This window comes from Ictalurus furcatus, chromosome 27, assembly GCF_023375685.1.
Source record: "Ictalurus furcatus strain D&B chromosome 27, Billie_1.0, whole genome shotgun sequence".
In the NCBI taxonomy this organism is placed as follows: domain Eukaryota; kingdom Metazoa; phylum Chordata; class Actinopteri; order Siluriformes; family Ictaluridae; genus Ictalurus; species Ictalurus furcatus.
This window is the reverse complement of record NC_071281.1, coordinates 12636943-12656986: the sequence shown is the minus strand read 5'-3', so window position 1 is coordinate 12656986 and position 20044 is coordinate 12636943. Positions and strand designations below refer to the sequence as shown.

At 38.2% G+C, this 20044-nt stretch overlaps 1 protein-coding gene across 1 annotated transcript in view; it reads left to right on the top strand.

Annotated features, from left to right (window-relative positions):
* Nucleotides 1-6401: 6401 nt before the first annotated feature.
* Nucleotides 6402-20044, top strand: part of glceb (glucuronic acid epimerase b) — a 67713-nt gene continuing 54070 nt past the window's right edge. The window contains exon 1 of the mRNA XM_053616662.1: nt 6402-6618. The gene's annotated coding sequence lies outside the window, so the exon portion shown is untranslated. The remainder of the gene's footprint in view (nt 6619-20044) is intronic.

Genomic DNA, 20044 nt, shown 5'->3' with positions numbered 1-20044 from the left:
ACCTTCACTCTTATTTGACTCCCTCTCCTTTTTTTTTTTTTTGGTTATCAGATATGGACAGTGGTGCATTAAAGAGGCGTCCAGCTCCATCTCAGCCGAGAGAGATTGAGAAACCTCAGCAGCATACAAATAGGCAGGAAGAAATGGACTGGGCATGTTATCTTGCGCAGTCAGTCTTCCTTGAATCAGTCAAACTACAAAGAGCAGGAGATGCAGGAGACCCCCGCACCACCACCACACACACACATACACACACACACACACACACACACACACACACACACACACACACAGACTGTGAGAAAGATAGCATCAGCCATCTCACACTGAGTGTTTCCAAACTCTTCTTTTTTGTAATTCCGCTGCAGCAGAAGAGAGGAGAGAGACTGCTGGCTGAGACGTCTTTAGGGATTAGTACTGAATAGACTATTTTCCATATTCAGTCAGATTTTTAGTCAGACATTCCTCTCCACTCTGTTTCATCAGTAGAGCTGATGTAGAATCTTAAAAAACAATTTTAATTATAGTAAGGGATGACAAAAGAAGACCGTGAGATGTCTGAAAGGAAATGATGCAAAGAAAATACAAAAAACATTAGCAACCCATAAGAACTCACCATTGAACTATACTGTATATTGTACACCCTATAAGCTGCAAATTATATGTATTTTTTTTTTCTTTTGTGTGTGTAGATGCAGGTGTATTTTTAGCAGTGATGCCACATGGAATATATCCTGACTGCTTGAGATGAAGTGTGCTGTCAGGCAGCAGAAGCTGGACAGTGATAAAAAGACTCCCTTGCCTAATGAGGACACCGTGTTTTTTAGCGATGTCTCTGGAAGACGACTGCCAGGACATGGGATTAGATTCTCCTCTTTCTCATTGCATGTTTTTTTTCCCCCTGCTTTGTCTCTTTTTCTCTTCCAACATGAGCCAGACGATTTAAAATAAAAACAGGTATTGGCAAAGAAAAAAAAGAAAGAGTGGGCACGTAATCACAGCCATTTTTCAGTTCGAGCAGGCTGATATGATATTGCTGTAAAACGGATGAGGGTCGCAGGGTGGTCGTTGTTATCTTTATCATAGAGACATGTGCTAATGAGACAGTGCATGGCTATGATGCATGGCTGGTGTCAAAATCTCAGACACCTCTTAGCAGACACCTCTGAGTAAGCTAGAGGCTAGAGTAGTTGTTATACAGTCCACCAAAAATATTGGCACCCTTCAAGAATGGGCAAAACTCACGGTTACTTACAGTTAGGTAAATATTCAACAGTTAAATCAGCTACTTACCTATTTTTTTAAACGGAAATTGAGTAAATACAGTTTATATGTCACAGTATTTACTAGCAAAAATGAAAAGTATGAAATATGATTATTTAAGGCAATATTTAAAGCAAGACACTAAAATAACGATTTTGGTCATGTCAAAAATTGTTCCAATTTTTATATATCTATAACATGTGTTCTTGTAAACTGTGGTGATTAAAGGTCAAACTCAACAGAAAACAGAAATGAAAAACTGAAATTTAGCAAATTTGAAGAAGCATTAAACTCATGAGGCATAAACACATCATGTCATTTACTATTCCTGAACAAATCTTGTTCTTCTGCTTGATGTAAACATTAAAGTGCCCCTATTATGTTATTTTAAAGGTTCCTAATTTTGTTTTGGAGGACTCCTACAATAGGTTTACATGCATCCAAGGTAAAAAAAAACCAAAAAAAACAAAACACTTTAATTTTCTCATAACCTGCAGTGCAGCATCACCTCTTTTCTCACAGTGTCTGAAACGGTTCGATCAAGGATCCGGTCTCTCTAAACACCTCCTTTCCGATTACATCGATTACTATATCTGAATTTCAGCTCCGGAAGCTTCCTCGGCAGTAAAATGACGGGAACACAACAAAAGTTTGGAGTGAAACTGCTGTATTATCATTCTAAAAATGGATTTTAACCACTGACTCTTCACATCCCCATCCTTTGGAAGTGCATCCAAAGTGGATTTGCTTTCGCAGTGCAAAAAACAGCGTCTTCTCGACATGGCGAGACCAAACGTAGGTTCGAGCAGGAAGTAAAGCTGTAATTACTGACGACTCGTTCCAGGCAGTTTATAAACGGTTCTTTCTTTTGGGTGTTAATAACTCCATTTGTTGTGCACTTTGATCTTTGAAACTTTGCAGACTTTTTACATTCACAAACAGCTATATTACACAAGACATGAAAGGTAATATCTGAATAAGCATAATAGGGGAATTTTAACTGAAGCTCTTGACCTGCATGATTTACTGTCCTGTGTATATATTGTTATGCTCATACAGGGTGTCCCAAAAGTCTCGATACATAAGGGAAATAAACACTTTTTGCACAATGTCTTCCAAAATTTTTTCAATTTTCATACTTAGTTTAAATTATATAGTGGTCAAACTGACATACCACAGAAGGTTCTAGTGTAACATACGTCTGCATCTTTTAATTTTAATTTTTGTGGGGTTTTTTGCACACACAAAGCATTCATATTGCTTCATAAAATTGGGATCAACCACTGGAGTCAAATAGATTACTTTTACAATGCCTTTGTGAACTTTTTGAGCTTGAAAGTTTTGGTTACATGGACTGTAAATAGAGGTACAGAAATCTCCCAGGTTTCATTAAAAATGTTGTGTTCCGAAGATGAACGAAAGTCTTATGGGTTTGGAAAGATATGAAGGTGAGTAAGTGATGACAGAATTTTCATTTTTGGGTGAACTATCTTTTTATCAGTGTAGGTACAGATAAATGTGAAACCAGTATTTTTTTTGTGTGTGTGCACATATAATCATATACCTATATTTTCAAGCTCAAACTATTACTTGTATGAATTCTTTTCATTTCATATTTTCATAGTCTTTTTATGAAAGGTGCCAATAATACAGTTTTTACTGTATCCATAACTAACTAGTAATAGCATGAAAATAGTATGGCTATTACTGTACCTGGTAAATACTATAGTAGCTCTTCATTTAGAAAAGTCAGCATGATTATTTTTATATTCTTTGACCAGCCAAAGAAAATGAAAAACATGACCAAAAAGTTATTGTCTATCCTTTGAAGGTTCATCTCTTTCCTCTGCTTAATTAATACTTGTGGCTTTAATTCAATTTCATTGTTTTCATTTCCTGGCATTGATTTGCCATCTTCTAAGCCCCAAAAGAGCTGCTGGCTATGTGCAAATGCTGTTTCATTTCATTTCATTAATTTTGTAGATTCACAGTTGGATTACATGCATTTTTATTTGGCACTTTTATGATGAATAACATTTTATCCTCCAAGATTAGGGATATTCTGAACTGTTTATAAATAGTTTGTTAGCAGGAAATTAGAGCCAGCTGTAAACTTGGATGGTTAGCTGCAAAATACAACAGCTAACATGTAGCTTCCTGATGTCATTACAATCGTGTTTGTCTTCAGATAGAAGTAAAAAAAAATTGTGGATAATAAAATCAAAACGCCTTGCCAGAAAAGAAAAATGTCTTGCCAGAATTATGAAAGAATTTCACAGTTTTTTATAAAGTTAAAGTAGATCTAATGAAAATGAATGAATAAGGGTAAAAAAATTTCTACTAACTGCAAATTCATTTAAACCCATCTGGAAAAGAAAATCAGTGATGGCTGCTGTCGCCTTCTCTTTCTCTTTCTGTCAGCTCGCGGATACTCTCCTCCTTATTCCTCCACATAAAAATGAGCATAGTCTAACACATGGTACCTGACCACCAAATCAGCTATTACACTACACTGTTTACTGTAATAATATCCAGTTCAATCGGATATTTTGACATTAAACATTTCTTTACTATGCAACAAAATTTCCCATCCATTGGTGCTAGACCATTTTAGAGACATTTGTCATACCTGAATACTTGAGAACTGATTTTGGGGAGGGTGTCATCACTTCAGGTATGTCTTTACATAGACAAATTTGTGCCTAACCACAAATCTCGATTTTGCTGTGTATGAAATCTTTGCAAAATCATCACTGCTATCACATTAAAATGGTGTGAAATTCAAGTTAATGTCTACTTATCATTATGCAATGAGGCAGTGAGTCATTCAGTCCTTCATTAAAATTGAAAGACACTTAAAAAGACAAACATTGTGAAAATGCCAGTGTTACTTGGGATTTCGTTTTAGCTTTAGTCTTCTGTGAAAAATCATAGCACGTACCAGATCGCACATACCAGATGGTGAACTAGTAAATACGACTTCTCTCTCTTTGGTTGCTTGTTAGAATATACATCACAACAAACAAAATCAAAGAAAGACTGTGTTTTTTTCCCCTTTTCTGTATTAAAAACAAATGCAAATGTTTGCATTTCTTCCAGATATGCTGAAACATAATTGTTTGAAACACAGCTATTTTTGTTAAACTTTACTGTGAGTTTAGCCTTCAATGTATAATCATTATCCCACCAAAACTGAATATTATTGTCCAATTCTAAATTTATCCCTGATTCTGATATCCAGTTCTTTTTACATTTCCAAAGAGCAAACACAGGTTTTAATTTCTTCTGGAAGTGGAAGGTCAGATTCTTTTCCACATATATGACTAGCTTCCCAAACCACTTCTACTTCTCTTAATGCATTGGTAAATAATAATAATAATAATAATAATAATAATAATAATAATAATAATAATAATAATAATAATAATAATTGCAGTGCCTGAAACATTTGAATACCATGCTAACTTATTTTTAAGGCAAGTGGCCACATTTAATAAGTAAGAAAATATACGGCACACTTTGAATTGTTTTACACTTCCTATACCACATCACGTTGCTTTAAATGAGAAGTGTTATGTTTGGAGAAAGTAAATCACTGCAGCCCAGCATAAGAACCTTATCTCATCTGTGAAACATGGTGGTGGTAGTACCATGGTTTGGGCCTGTTTTGCTGCATATGGGCCTGGACGGCTTGCCATCATTGATGCAACAATAAATTCTGAATTATACCAGCATATTTTAAAGGAAAATGTCAGGACATCTGTCCATGAACTAAATCTCAAGAGAAAGTGGGGCATCCAGTAAGACAACGACCCTAAACACATAAGTTGTTTTACCAAATAATGGTTAAAGAAGAATAAAGTTAATGTTTTGGAATGGCCAAGTCAAAGTCCTGACTTTAATACAATAGAACTGTTGTGGAAGGACCTGAAGTAAGCAGTTCATGTGAGGAAACCCCACCATCATCCCAGAGTGAAAGATGTTTTGTACTGAGGAACGGGATAAAATTCCTCTAAGCTGATGTGCAGGACTGATCAATAGTTACCAGAAACATTTAGTTGCAGTTTTTGCTGCACAAGGGAGTCACACCAGATACTGAAAGCAAAGGTTCACATGCTTTTGCCACATTACAGATATGTAATATTGGATCATTTTCCTCAATAAATAAATGACCAAGTATAATATTTTTGTCTCACTTGTTTCATTGGGTTCTCTTTATCTACTTTTAGGACTTGTGTGAAAATCTGATAATGTTTTAGGTCATATTTATGCCAAAATATAGAAAATTCTATTCACAAACTTTCAAGCACCACTGTGTGTGTGTGTGTGTGTGTGTGTGTGTGTGTGTGTGTGTATATATATATAAACATACATAATAAATATTATAATATGTATATTTTTACATATACATACACATATATCCTGGGGTTTTCCTTTGAGTACTCCGGTTTCCTCCCCCAGTCCAAAGACATGCTTCGTAGGCTGATTGGCATGTCCAAAGTGTCTGTAGTGTATGAATGGGTGTGTGAATGTGTATGTGATTGCAGTGGATTGGCACCCTGTCCAGGGTGTACCCTGCCTTGTGCCTGATGCTCCCTGGGATAGGCTCCGGTTTCCTCGTGACCCTGTAGAATAAGTGCTATAGAAGATGGATGCATGCATACATACACACTCTGTTTTTTATGCAGGTCATATTTATACAGAAATAAGGGTTCACAAATTTGAAACAACTGTGTGTGTGTGTGTGTGTGTATAATTACAAAATATTAATTCTATTTACAAAAGTAAAAAGAAAAGGATTGTGTATATACACACACCCTTTTTCTTTGTACTTTTTAAAAATATATATAATTGATATTTTATAATTATACACATACACACACTCTCTTTTTCTTTTTACTTTTTTAAATATAAATTAATATTTTGTAATAATAATCTGCTTGAATTGCGTGCATATTTGCGTGATCTAATTGCGTCGATATTTCCATAGCTCTGCACAACTGTTAGTCAATAAACAGTAGCGGTAGTTGATTGGCTATCTCCAGTGTCAATCACAAAAAAAACCGTCCAATGCTAGCACAGGAATAACCGTCGTCCGTAGTCGAATCGGTTAAAAAATCTCGCCTTCTGATTGGACGGTCAGATCCCGTCTCGTGCTTTCTCGCGGTGTTTGTCAGTGTGTTCCGCTCTGTGCAACGCTACAGTGAGCTGTGTTCATTCCCGTGTTGTCGGCTGAAGCAGAACGGACGTCTCGTCTCTCTCAGCCTCAGTGAAACCTGCTGCTGGTTTCTGACCCGCATTCATCTGTGTGTAGACGTGTCGCGGTTTGAGAAGCCACACTGATAAACCGGGAAGGTGAGTGAAAGCAGGGCGGAGAGGAGAGGAGAGAAGAGAAGAGGAGAGGAGAGGAGAGGAGAGGAGAGGAGAGGAGAGGTTTTGGAGCGTGTTGTGTGGAGTGTAATGCTAACATGTCGACAGTGTGTTGTTTTGGACTTGCCCGGTGTGTGCGGTATTGTCACGCTTTGCTGATGCTCAGTTACAGTCTTCAGGTTCTAATGCAGTAAAAGTGCGGGTTCTTTCCTAAACAGCAGACTGCAGGAGTTTCAGCAGCTTGTCCTTGTGCACTGATGAAGCTGCAGAGAAGTTGCCCTTAGTGTCGTGGGATAAACTTCTCAGTTTGTTTACAAACTCTAAACAACAGAGCGGATAAACCCAGTGCATGCAGCTGCACCATCTCTAAATCATACACGCCTTCATTTCCCTTTCCGTTTTTGTCTATCTGGTAAGATTCCTGCCCTGTGGGAAAGGAGTGATACGGTTTTACATTTTCACTGTGGACTTAAAAAAAAAATATATCACGGTTTCAGGATATTAAGACGGTTTTAAACATGCATAAGCCAGCTGAAGGTCATAGTTATTATGCAGTAAATCTCTGTACAGAAGCCTCTTCGTGCATTCTTGTATCTGTAACAAACAAACAAACAAACATCCTATAATTGTTTGTTTTTCTTACTGTGACGTAAGCTTGGGGGTTCGATTCCTGCTTCCCCCTGTGTGCGTGGAGTTTGCAGGTTCTCCCAGTGCTTCCAGGGTTTCCTCCGGGTTCTCCGGTTTCCTCCCCCAGTCCAGAGACATGCACTGTAGGCTGATTGACATTTCCAAATTGTCTGTAGTGTGTGAATGTGTGCGATTTTACCCTGCGATGGGTCGGCACCCCGTTCAGGGTGCCGTTTCCCCCCGGGTGTCCCCCCGCCTTGTGCCCAGAGTTCTCTTGGATAGGCTCCAGGCTTCCCTGCGACCCTGTGTAGGATAAGTGGTGTGGAAAATAGATGGATACAGCTCGTTGTATGTGGTTGTGCGAGTTGCATTTTGATCATTATTGGGTCACATGACCTAAAGTGCAAAAAATGACATTTCCACAACATCTCTTGTCATTATAAGGTGAAGTAGAGTGTGGCTGTGAGGGAAAAGAGGTGCCCTGATGTGCACACAGACAACGAAGAACTGCACTTTAATCTGTATAAATTTATATATTATATATATTTTCTATCTCGGTGGTGAGGTGACTGTCTGATCTTATATAGTTGATTAACTTTGACACTGCAAGAAGGCCAGCGAGTGGACTTCGCTTCGTCTCGGCATAGGACATGATCGACTATTTCAACTTGTGATGAAATGCTTCCTTAAAAAAAAAAGAGTTCTGATATTAACAAAGCTTGCTCTTCAGATTTTGTATTTTCTAGTTAATTGTTATATTCTAACACGTACATTGTGTAAACTGTATCAGAACAGTACACTCTCGGAAATAAAAGTAGGACACTCTACTTGTCATTGATGTCTTCTGTACCTTTAGTGTGCATCTTTTACCAGGAAGCTCTGTGCTTGAGATGGTGGTCAATTATGTACCTTAAATTACTTCTAGGGGTATACTATGTTAATGTTTCCATATATACAAAAGATACACATGCACACTTGATGGTACTGCCACAGCGTAAGAAAAAGTCCAATCCGGTGCCTTTATTTCCGAGAATATACAGTATGATGAGATGAATTGTCCTGAATGATGGAATAGAGGTCGATCACGGGCGGTTTACATTACACCAGCGGCAAATATATAAAAGCTTCACCTTTTCTAGGGGAAAAAAATATCACAAAGAAAAGAAAAGCCATTACCCAGAATGCTGGAGTGAAGCTCGTCCTTTCTGCATGCCGTCCTTTCTCCAGCTGTAACGTAACCTGCTCTGCATAGTGATCAGTCCATTTCACATAGAGTTTGGCACGTTGTCATCTCTGTGAATGAATTATTGACGTGTCCTTGCTTTCCAGATCCAGTTTAAGAACAGTGATGCTCCAAATGTCAACTGATTTCAGTTTAAAGGGACTTAAAGACCTGATTTAGTTTCATTCATGTCAATAATGATTTTCGATTAGAAACACAGTCCAGGTTCTCATTTGCTCCACACGGATGAGCTGGAAACGGACGACCAGGTGAATCTAGGAGTGAAAGGAGTATACCTTTGTGCCGGAAATCCTACTGCACCTAGAATCCATAGAGAAAAATGATAGTCCTGTGTTAGTGAGAAACCGTTTCGAGGCTGTGTTTGCAGTCATGCACCTCCAGCATATAGGTTACAAATATTTCTAGGTTAGAAGGTGTTGATTAATTATAACAGCAGCTCGGAAAGTAGTTCCAGCTGTAAGGTTTATATTAATGTTCTCTTTCTGATACGTTATCGTTTCGGGTGCTCTATATAAACTTGTTTTGCAATGAAACCTTTTATGTTGCATTTTTAGGAGTCTCGAGGATCAGCTCTTTTAACTGTCTGAGGTAAACAGGTGGAAAAACATTCTTCCATCAAGGGAAAGTTCAGGATGGTGGACTTTGAGAGTTTTCGGTAACATGACAAGCTACATTATTGACTTAAAAAGAGGCTGGTGAAGGAAAGACTGGTTATAGCTACGGTCATATACAGAATAACAGAAACTTTTCGCTCCACAGCATGAAATGTAACTATAAATGGATAACAAAATAGAGGTCGACCGATTGATCGGTTTTGCCAATTATAATTATAAATCAATTGGAAGCAGTCGATTTGATGTTAAAATGATGTACGTAATCTTACACTTCTGAAATTATTTTCTTAATTTAAAATTTTCAGGTTTTGTGTATATTTTTCCCTTCTTTTCCGTGTCAAATATATTATTGATTTTTATTAAAAATCAAACTGTTATTTCTTTTATCTTAAACAAAAATTCATTTTTGTAAAGGTTATCACTGAAAAAATTTTTATTACTTTTATTTATCTGTTTTATTTTTATTTAAATGCAACATTGCTGGCAGTTTGTGAGCAAACCTATGGATCATGATCTGTATTGTGGATTATGTCTTCAAAAATTGTATGTTTCAGTCATATCACCAACCTCTAAGTAAGTTAGTTAGTTGTGGACAATGGTATTAGTGTGATTATATAACGCTCACCCTGTATGTTTTTGAGAAAATATACCTAGTAATTGTAGAACACCGACCGACTCGCAGCAACATGAAACTGTTTTGATGCTCAGTCGTCTTCTGTACGAATTGTTTAATTTTCTTCATTGGATAGTTTATTCTTTGGAGACATTTTAAAGCTTTTTTATCTGTATATTATTGCTGGCACTTATGTAGACATAATTATCGTAATCCGGACATATTGTAAAAATGTCTTCAGAGATCATCGTACAGTGTTATTTGTCCCGTTTCTCCAAACAGACGCTTTAAATCCCGGTGTTCGTTTTCTGAACCAGACCTTGTATGAGATGTGTATATAATTTTTTTAAATCATCACGCGAGCCTCAGAGAGCATCATGACACACCGTGAAGAACGGCATTAGTAAAGCAAAGGCAGAATAGACCAATAAACTAAAGTTTTAAACCCAGGACCTTTTTCATATAGTTCTAAAAATCAAGGGGGGGAATGAGGATGGGAAGTTACGTAATGAAGTGTTAGCTGAATTTCTGTGAACCGCTGGTTCCCACACTCTGGTTTAATAACTGACGTGTTGACAGCTGCGCTTCTCTGAATGTATAATGTATTGTGCTTCATCTGACTCATTCCTGTGCTTCTGAGTGGACACGTTGGAATCTTAATCATGTAGCAGTGCACACCGTGCTTAACACTCAACACTTAAACACACTCATCGACAGTGTTTGGGGTTCAGAGTTTGTCTTTTTAGTTTTGCACTGGAGCCACATTGCTAATAAATAAATAAAGAAAGCTTATAGCCTGCAGTTTAGCACTATGACTAAATCGGCACACGCACATGTTCCTTGAAAGATGTCACTAGGCTTTTTAATTCCATTTATACATTAGACAGAAATAGCTCTGTGAAATATGCAAATCTAACTGGAAGTATGTGTGTTGGTCTGAGAAAACCCATCAGATGTCAGCTGAATTCTGGGAAATTCCAAAAATAAGCTAGGGTGTGATTTGTTTTTTGTTTTTTTCCCTGCCATAATTATACATACAGCCACACACTGACGCCAATCACACTACATGCCTGAGTGTGCAGTTTTGTATAAAATTTTAGATTTGAATGCTGACAAAAATACTACATTGAACAGATCATGCTGTGGAGCTAAATAAAATGGAGGAAAGTGGCTCAAAGTGGAATTGATGGTAAGGTTTCTTCATTTATTATTTAGTTTATTTATTATTATTATTATTATTATTATTGTTGTTGTTGTTGTTGTTGTTGTTCTACTCATGAAGGCCTGTAACCGATCATTCTGTTTTAATGAGCGTTTTTCGTGAGGTTTGTTGCTACGCTAGCTCGACTATCTTGCAACAGAAACAGATGGTCAGTGCAGGCTGCTCCTCTTCAGCCGGTGATGACGAAATCCTCTTTTCCTGCTTCTTAGAGTCTCCACAGAGGTGCCTGAGGGTTAATTAGCTCTAAATATCTCTTCACAAACAGCAGCTCGTGTATAAAATCCACCCCCATCTTCCTGATTGTTCAGCGGTCATTTGCAGCTAATCTGAATTTTTTTGACTTAGGAACTTTAGCATCGGGGTTAATTGCTCCTTGTAAAAGAAGTGAAGCTCTTTACTGTTTCAGCTGATTTTTGTGTTTTTAATATTTCTGAATTAGAAGGCTTTAAAACACTTGGTGTTTAGCAGATTAACCTCACACCTCCGGGGTTCGGGGGTTCCAATCCCGCCTCCGCTTTGTGTGCACGGGATTTGCATGTTCTCCCAATGCTTCGGGGGTTTCCTTCACCAGCCCAAAGACGTGCATTGTAGGAAGATTGACTTTTCTAAATTGTCTGTAATGTGTAAATGGGTGCGTTAATGTGCGTGCGATTGTGCGAATGGGTTGGCATCCTGTCCAGGGTGTTCTCTGCCTTGTGTGTCCCCCTGGGATAGGCTCCAGGCTCTCTCCGTGACCCTGTCTAGGATAAGCGGTACAGAAAATGTATGGATGGATGGAAGATTTCTGAATGAATTAGTGTTGGAGACTAGTTCCTTGGAGAACATCTGAGTAATCCAGCCAGATTTCATTTTCATTAAGAGCTTTATTGATTTGGAGGCTATCCCAGGAATATGTGCGAAATGAGAATAGACCCCATCCATCGCAGGGCAGCATGCATGTGTACATTCACCCCCAGTGGTGATTTGGTGGAACTAATGCACCCACTGGTATGTTTTTGGGAAATGGGAGGAAACTGGAGAACCTGGAGGAAACCCATACAAAACATGAACCGTGCACAGACTCTAACCCGAGGTCAGGATCGAAACGGGGACTCTAGAGATGTGAGGCGGCAACGTTACTCACTGCACCATCATGCTGCCCTCCAGCCAGTTTTGGTTAACCTAAATCATATCTAATGCATTTGTTCTCTGTAGAAATGACTTGTACTCATCCCACTCTGTTCTGTTTAAAGGTGTAATTAAACAGTGCACTCTCCTAAGATAAACCTTTCCGTAATACAGCAATCTCACTCTCCTTTATCAGCTTTTATTACTGCTGTGCAGCCCCATCGAGCAATTTGATTTAAAAGATATTCCGCAGTGCTCATTGTGGAATGAAGGTGCTCGGGGATTTCAGGGTTCTGATTTGATCTGTCTAGAACTTGGACTCGTACAGAGGAAGCAAGGAGACAGGAAGGAGACTAAACTGGCCTGCAGCCATTGATTGCAATGAAATGCCACAGGCACCACATGCACCACGATAATCATTATCCTTCTCCATATGTTTATCATGATGCAAGTCTCTAATAACCAAGAATGAAAAATAATGCACGTATTCTGCCTGCGTGTATACAGACTGTATGCGTGATGCTATTTGGAGAGCCGTCAAGCACAGACGTGGAACCTTAACCCACCGACAGTTGGTTCATGAGGATTCGTCTCTGTGCTGTTCTTCCGTGCTCTTGTTTGTTTCTATTTCTGCCCTGTTTCTTCTCTAGCTTGTCGACTCAATATAAGAGGTGTTGTGTGCAATTCCCAGCACCGTATCTCCGAGCCAAGGCCTCCTGCAGGCACTAATAATGGTCAAATGCGGGAAGTCGGTCTCGCCCGGCTCTTAGCTGGACACTTCCTGGAGCCGTTGGACGCAGAATCCGCTCTGGTAATTCGGATCACTTGGATGCCCTTGATGAGCGAGCCAGCCAAAGAGCAGCGCCGCCAGGCCCTCGGCCAGCACCGCTAATCCACTGCCGCTGCTCTTTCGCTTCGACACAGTGGTGTTTAAAGAAAACATGAAGGAGAACTCGCTGTATCCTAGCGGGGACACAAAGCACTATGAATGTAAAGGGCGCTAATGGATTTCAGGCGTCTGAGATCAATAAAACCTGGAGACAGCACAGGTTTATGGCGTCCTTGTAATCAATATGCAAGCTATGTTGAAGGTTTTTTTGGAGAAACAGAATCAGTGATGGTTTTTAAAAATATATATTTATTTATTTATTTTTTCCTCTTTATCTGGAAAACAAAATGTGTAACATGGATCCTCTTGTTTTATGGAGACCTCCAAAGGTGACCCAGTGGTTTCAGCACTGTTGTATTGGATGTCATTTTTACCAGCCTTCACACACTAGTTTTTTTTGTTCTTGGGATGTTCCCACCGGTTTATGACCTGTGACAACACTGGTAATACCGGTATCACCGCCGGGGTGGGTCCGGGGTGGGGGTGTGGGTGCTTTTTCTCCGTGCTGCCGTGCACCTTTCGCTTTCGAATTAGCGACAGTTCAGGGGCAGCAATTGCTTGAATGGTGGGTTTATTATTCTTCTTAATGAAAAACACAACTACAAAACAGTACAATGACAAACTCGCTTATATTAAACCTAAATGAACTTCAAAAGAACTTGTCAGTCAGCTCGCCTCACTCTCGCATGATAAATGGCTCATGCCGAATTGGGCAGACGCGTTCATTTTTAAATTGTAACGTCCGTTCTCTAACTGAACTAAATTTTTATTACTATAAAAAGGCAAAACGACGGTGGGGGCACTGCCACGGTGTGCAAGTAATAGGTGTCTGTGGCCCTAACACCGGGAACACAGGCTATCGCGGCAAGCCTAGTTTGTTCACTATTTAAGTGCACAAGCATCCTCAGGAAAACCGTCAGACAAGAAGCTTGATTAAGGTTTAATTGTACAGAGTAAGATTCTGATTAGTACTGCTCCTGATGTAGGTTTGTGCTGCTGATTTTTCCCTGCTCTTGATTTAACGTTTAACAAAACCACAGTACATTTTCACTGTTGATCTGTTACATGTTCAAATGTGGGAAAATATGCAGTTGACGGGGACAAAACAGCATATTTAATCACTTTCTAATTTTCGTTACCATTAACGATATTTGTAAATTCTTAGATTTGTCATTTTGTAGGTTGTATAAAAAAAATTTTAATAGATAAAAACAAAGTTCCATTTTCATTGTCATGCCTAATAAAATAATAAGTAGCTAATTGATGTTAAGTACACATGTACTTAGGGCTGGGTGATGTATAGTGATCGAATATCAATATCGTGATAATTACGTGAGACACTTTTCTGAGATATCGTTGATATGGTAATATGTTTTTACCTTTTTAATAATTACAAATTAAATTGTTCTCATTAAATGGGTGCTGTTGATTTGACGTATACATTTTTAAAAATTTAATCTTGTTTATCTTTGTAGGCATTACAGTAAAGAATTGTCAAACTCAGTTTAACAGTTTTTTTTTTGTTTGTTTGTTTGTTTGTTTATTTTACTACTGTTTGGCAGACAGTTTGTTAGCTAAATTAAATATTGTATTACGCATCGTGTATCGTAGAAATGTCCTCAGGTATCGTGATATGATATCTTTGTTATATCGCCCAGCCCTACATGTACTTGTCTGTTAGCTTAGTCAAACATGTGTTATTTTTTTTATATATATATATATATATATATATATATATATATATATATATATATATATATATATATATATATATATATAATATAATATGATATGATATGATATGATATGATATGATAATTTTTTTCACATCAGTGAACTAGTGTGTTCTCCATTTACCATAGCAGAAAGCAAGTCCATTTGAGAGCATGTAAGACTGTAGAAAAGTGGGCGGGGCTTCCATGCAGAGTAAGTTAATATTGTGCAAACTTATTCCAGATTCATGTGTGGATTGACTCTTCTCCTGTTTTTACCCACTGTGTGTCTTTTAGTGTTGGACTGGAGTCAAGATGCAAAGGAAACGTAGTTGTGTTCTGGTCTGGACAGGGTTGTTGTTGGGTTTTATTTTTGTTTGTTTACTTATTTTTTTAAACTCTGAAATACGACTTTATACAAAGGATTTAAAATCTGTAAACTTTAGCACAACAGTGTGTGTTGGTGGCTCTGGCTGCTGATCTAAAAATCTTAACACGGAGTTCTTTTTGTTTAGTACCGTGGCCTTGGGCACTGCTTTCTGTAATCTCCTGGGTGATTCTCATGAACTCTGAGTAATGTCAAGATTTAAGTACTTCAAATCGAATGATCCCCACCCCCCGCATAGTCTTTGTTTCCATGTAAAAACCCTGCTATAATTAAAAACAACTTTTTACAAATAGTCTTTTAAATGTCACAAAGACAAATTGATTCTTCAAATTCCTGAGACAGATGCATAACACGATTAAAATGCTGTAATGACATTAGTTTTAATTTTGTTCATACAAATAAATATCCAGAAGCTGTATAAAGTGAATCACAATTTCGTACCTTTTAAGTGTCTAAAAGCCCCTAAATTTGATGCGTGGCTAGATTTATTGTGGTTCAGCAAAGAGCAGCTAGCTTATACACAGTCAAACGTGCACACGATGAATTGTACATGGTGACATCACACATGTTTCAGTCCCTCCAGGATTGATGCGGTCGCAGAAATTAACGCAAAATCAAGCAAACGCCGTAATATTCGGAGGAGCTTGCAATTTTTTTATTTTTTATTTTTTTATTTTTTTTATTTACAAATTACCGCAGATTTTCCACAGTATTGAATATGTTCATGTCATATGTTCTCTGGTTAGTTTAGAGAATGCTGTCCAAAACTGTTTTCTTACAAATTGTATCATTTTATAAAAACAGATTCACTCCAAATTGTATCATTTTATAAAAACAGATTCACTCCCAACATGAATCTGGAAAATGGTGAGTGAGGAAAAGAAGCGTCTGATGGTGACTGAGGTCATGTTGGGAATAAATGGTAACGTTGACAAACAGTAAACTGAAGAAAGTCAGTGTCGGTGACTCTGGGTATCTGCTAAAGCTAGCAGCATCGCATTACGTGTGTATGACGTCATGCGCCGTTGACTAGGAAGTGGCTTATACTTCCGTTTAGTAAAAAAACCCGCTAGTGATGTATTTGAGACGATATTACTTTTCTAAACTTCACACACTAGACGGTAGAGTATATAGTGTAAGTGTATAGTACTTCATTTGGGACACAACTTTACTCTCCGAAGCGTGTTTTCGGAACAGAAGTAACGTAGTGAGTAAATGTACCCCGTGCCATGCGCAGACCAACTAATCGATAATGAGATTCGTTGACAACGATTTTCTTAATTGATTATTATCGATTTTATCGATTAGTTGTTGCAGCTCTAGAATATTATCAATGTAGCTGATGATCAGCTCTAGAATAAACATATTTAATGTGTTTCAGGGTGGACTTCCTTCAGGAGTTTACTCTGAGCGGATATTGTCGTCCATGAAAACTGCAGAAAGCTGGGGAGAAATTTCAACCTGCTGTGAATGCTGGATTGACGTTTGTGGAAGAGGCACCGCTTTCTCACTGTGCCGGTCCACTTCATTTCGAGTGGGTTTTGTTAGTTCATTTGGTGTGTCCTTTTTTTGTTGTTCCCTTGTGGGAGAATCAGTGTCACGGTCTGCTTACGCATGGTTATGAAGTCCATGGGGTTCCTCACTACTCAGCCTGTGGGGGTTTGTTTGTCCTGGCAGCTGAATCCTTCGCTGTGTTAACTCAAGGGCATGCCCCAACACACTGGGGGGAAAAAAGTAGTTTCCTATCTTTCTTGCCCAAGAGTAAAACAAACAGAACTGTGATTATTTTTTTTTCTTCTTCAGATTTCACTCCATAGTCGATAATATTAATCAGTAAAGTTTCTTTTTGCACCGATCTCGTGGTTATTATTTGGCAACGGAGTGACCAGCCAGACTTTTTCTCTGTGTGCCAGCTTTGTGAAGCAGCCAGAGCGATGGTGGTGATTAGACTTCCCAGACTTTGGTTTTCAGGAAGAGGTGGGTTTCTCTCATCAGCCTGCTGCGCTCCCTGCTGCCCAATAAACTGCCAGGCTTTTGACATGACTGTTGGACATGTCTCACCCCACCTGCTCTCTTCTGGTGTCCAGCTGAGATCAGGTCTGGGAGTGTTTGGATCAACCCCAAACCTTTTTCTTTTTTTCTTTTTTCTTCCATTAGCACTTCTTACAGTTCTGTAGGGTTTCTTCTAGGAATTGATATTTTAAGCAAAGATGCTGTTCACATTTTCACGGTGTTATTCACAGAAGAGTTTTGCTTCGGTCAGTTTCTGTGTTTTTGTGAACCAGATTTTTTTAGTTCTTTATTAGAGCATGCATCAAGTGCAGCTTATTTTAGTACCAAAAAAAGAAGAAAAAAGCAGGTCTTGGTTTTTCATTTGCAAATGGGTGAAGTTTTGACTAAAACAATAAATATTATCTGAAGCTCTCATTTTTTAATATATTTTTAAAAAATAATTCATAATTTAACTTTGCTTTTAAAAATGATAGATCATACTCATTTTAGGGTTAAAATTAAAGAAGCATCATTATTGATCCTAAAATAGTAGGGCCAGGCAGAATCATATAACAGTATCATATTGATATTGTGAGAGTACACTTTTCTCACGGGTATCATGATATCTTTGGGAGTGTCTTACTTTGAGCTTAGGATAGTGGAATATTCCAATATCATATTTCTCTTTTTTAAAGGAGTATTTTTTTTTTTTTTTCCCTTTTAAAAAAGGAGATTAATGTTGGCATTTAATTAATTCTTTGTCATAGCAGTGAAAGCATCAGCTCTTGACCTTAATCTTTTTTTTTTCTTTATTATGGATTAGTAGATGGGAACATGACAAGCTGTTATATTGATGGCTGTGGCTGTTGGCCTTTGCCTTGACTCGCCCTGTGCCTGTGCGTGTTTGAGGCAATTATCTAAACCCTTCTCAGCCTCCCATGATCAGGATCTGGAGAAATACGAAGCCTATGACATGACTGCTCCAATGTCCAATGTCCTGATACAACCTCGTTTTCAACCACACAATACGCTCAGTTAGTCATCTCTCGGATATTATTTCATTAACATATTAAGGTGTTTTCTAAAGAATTTACTGTCCATCTTGAGCAGGATAAGAACCCTGAACTTGCACTAATTTTACGAAAATGATCCACCATTTTAAGCCGATGACCAACAGATATGCTTCTTGCATTTGCCGGTTTGCCCTGCTGGAGCCGATAAAATGTTCTTTTACTTCAAATCTTAAAAAATTACTTAATTAATTAAGGAGTGCCCCATAAAGGGGTGTCCTTTTATAGGAAACTAATGACAGGGCAATGTGATGACGTTACCCACGCGAAGTTGATCCTTTTCTCACAACACAATGTCCTGAGGTGTTTTATTCCACATATACGACAGCAATTTGCCTATGCTACGCTAACACTTAATCAAAGACATCATACTAATAATCAGTTTATAGTTACAATTAATGTTGTGGCTCATCCAAGAAATGGGTTAATTCATGTCATCACTTATGTTATCAAGCCATAAATAGTTGTTCCCTCAACATCCTCTCTCTTTTCCTCTCACAAATAACCCATAGTTTATCGTGTTACAGAGAACTGTCCTGAAGACTTTCCTGTGGTGAAATTTTTTTACAGACTGTTAATGACACTGGAGACTCCTTCCATAAATAAACTTCTCTTTACTGATAACTTGGCTATATTCAGGATTTATATATTTTTCTTCCTTTTTTTAACGTGTTTATTATTAGATTTAAATTATGTCATGTCTACCATATAAGTCTCTGAGTTAGCCATTAGTATAGAAATGATACTGTCTTTGGTACATTTTTAATTTTTTTTAAGCATTTCATTGTCCTGTGCAACTGAGCAAGTCCTGAACCCTGAAATAATCGCTTAATGCTGAGATTCCTATGAAGTTCTCCATAGTTAAGGCTGTGTATCAGCACAAATTTAGAGGTTCTTGCTGCATGAGCTTCTCTCTTTGCCATGTTCGACACTAATGCTTAATCTTTTCAGGGCTGCATTGTTGAAACGCTCTTCTCTGCCTTTTATGAAAGCTAAAATCCCTCTCAAGTCAGACTTCAGCCTCGTTCCCCTTTTGTCTTGCTTGGTAGGCTTTTCCAGATTGGAATACAAAGGCTTTGTCTAGTCTGTTTCCATTGTCACAAAGATCATTGAACGTGACAGTGTAAAATTGGCTTTGAGGGCTTCCTCTTGGTTCTCTGGTTTCCTCCCACCTCCCAGTTACATGCTAGTATACAGACTGGCTAATCTAAACTGCCTCCAGGTATGAATGAGTGTGGATGGTGGCCTGGCGTCCCATCCAGGGTGTATTCCCGCCTTCAAACCCAGAGTTCCCACGATAGGCTCCGGATTCACCAGGACCCTGACCAGTAGGCATGAGAAGATGCACGAAAGCCATGATACGAGCCGTACCCCAATACAGGCTTCACGTGAGGATATTGACACAAATAAAATGTCAGTTACATTTGAATTCACTTATTCTGTAACAATAACCAATTGAACCGCTGCAATATAGTGTATTGTAAGAAAAGTAGATCATTCAAATAGATTTCTAATATAAGGTGTAATTTTCCTTTTTATTAATGTCATGTGACTCTTGAATACATCACAAATGTATTTAATTGCAGTGTTATTAATATGGAGAGATTGCTTGACTATAGATTGTGCCTTAAGTTAAATAATAAATTCATGTCATGACCGCTCCTGCTGCTGTCTGACCTCCACCTGAAATGCACGAGTGTGTCACACTTACCAGTTTATTTTCCTGATCTGTATAAATAATTGATTTTATTCTGTACATTTCCTCATCCATCCGAAATTCGTTTCTGGTTCCGCCACGCCCAGCACAGCACACAATGTGCTTGGGTGTTTTACACTCAACGCGAGTGTTTTACATCAAGTACAGCACACGTGTTGATTTAAATCCGTATTCAGAGTGCAGTCAAGCCCACCATGGTAGAAACCGAATTGCCCAT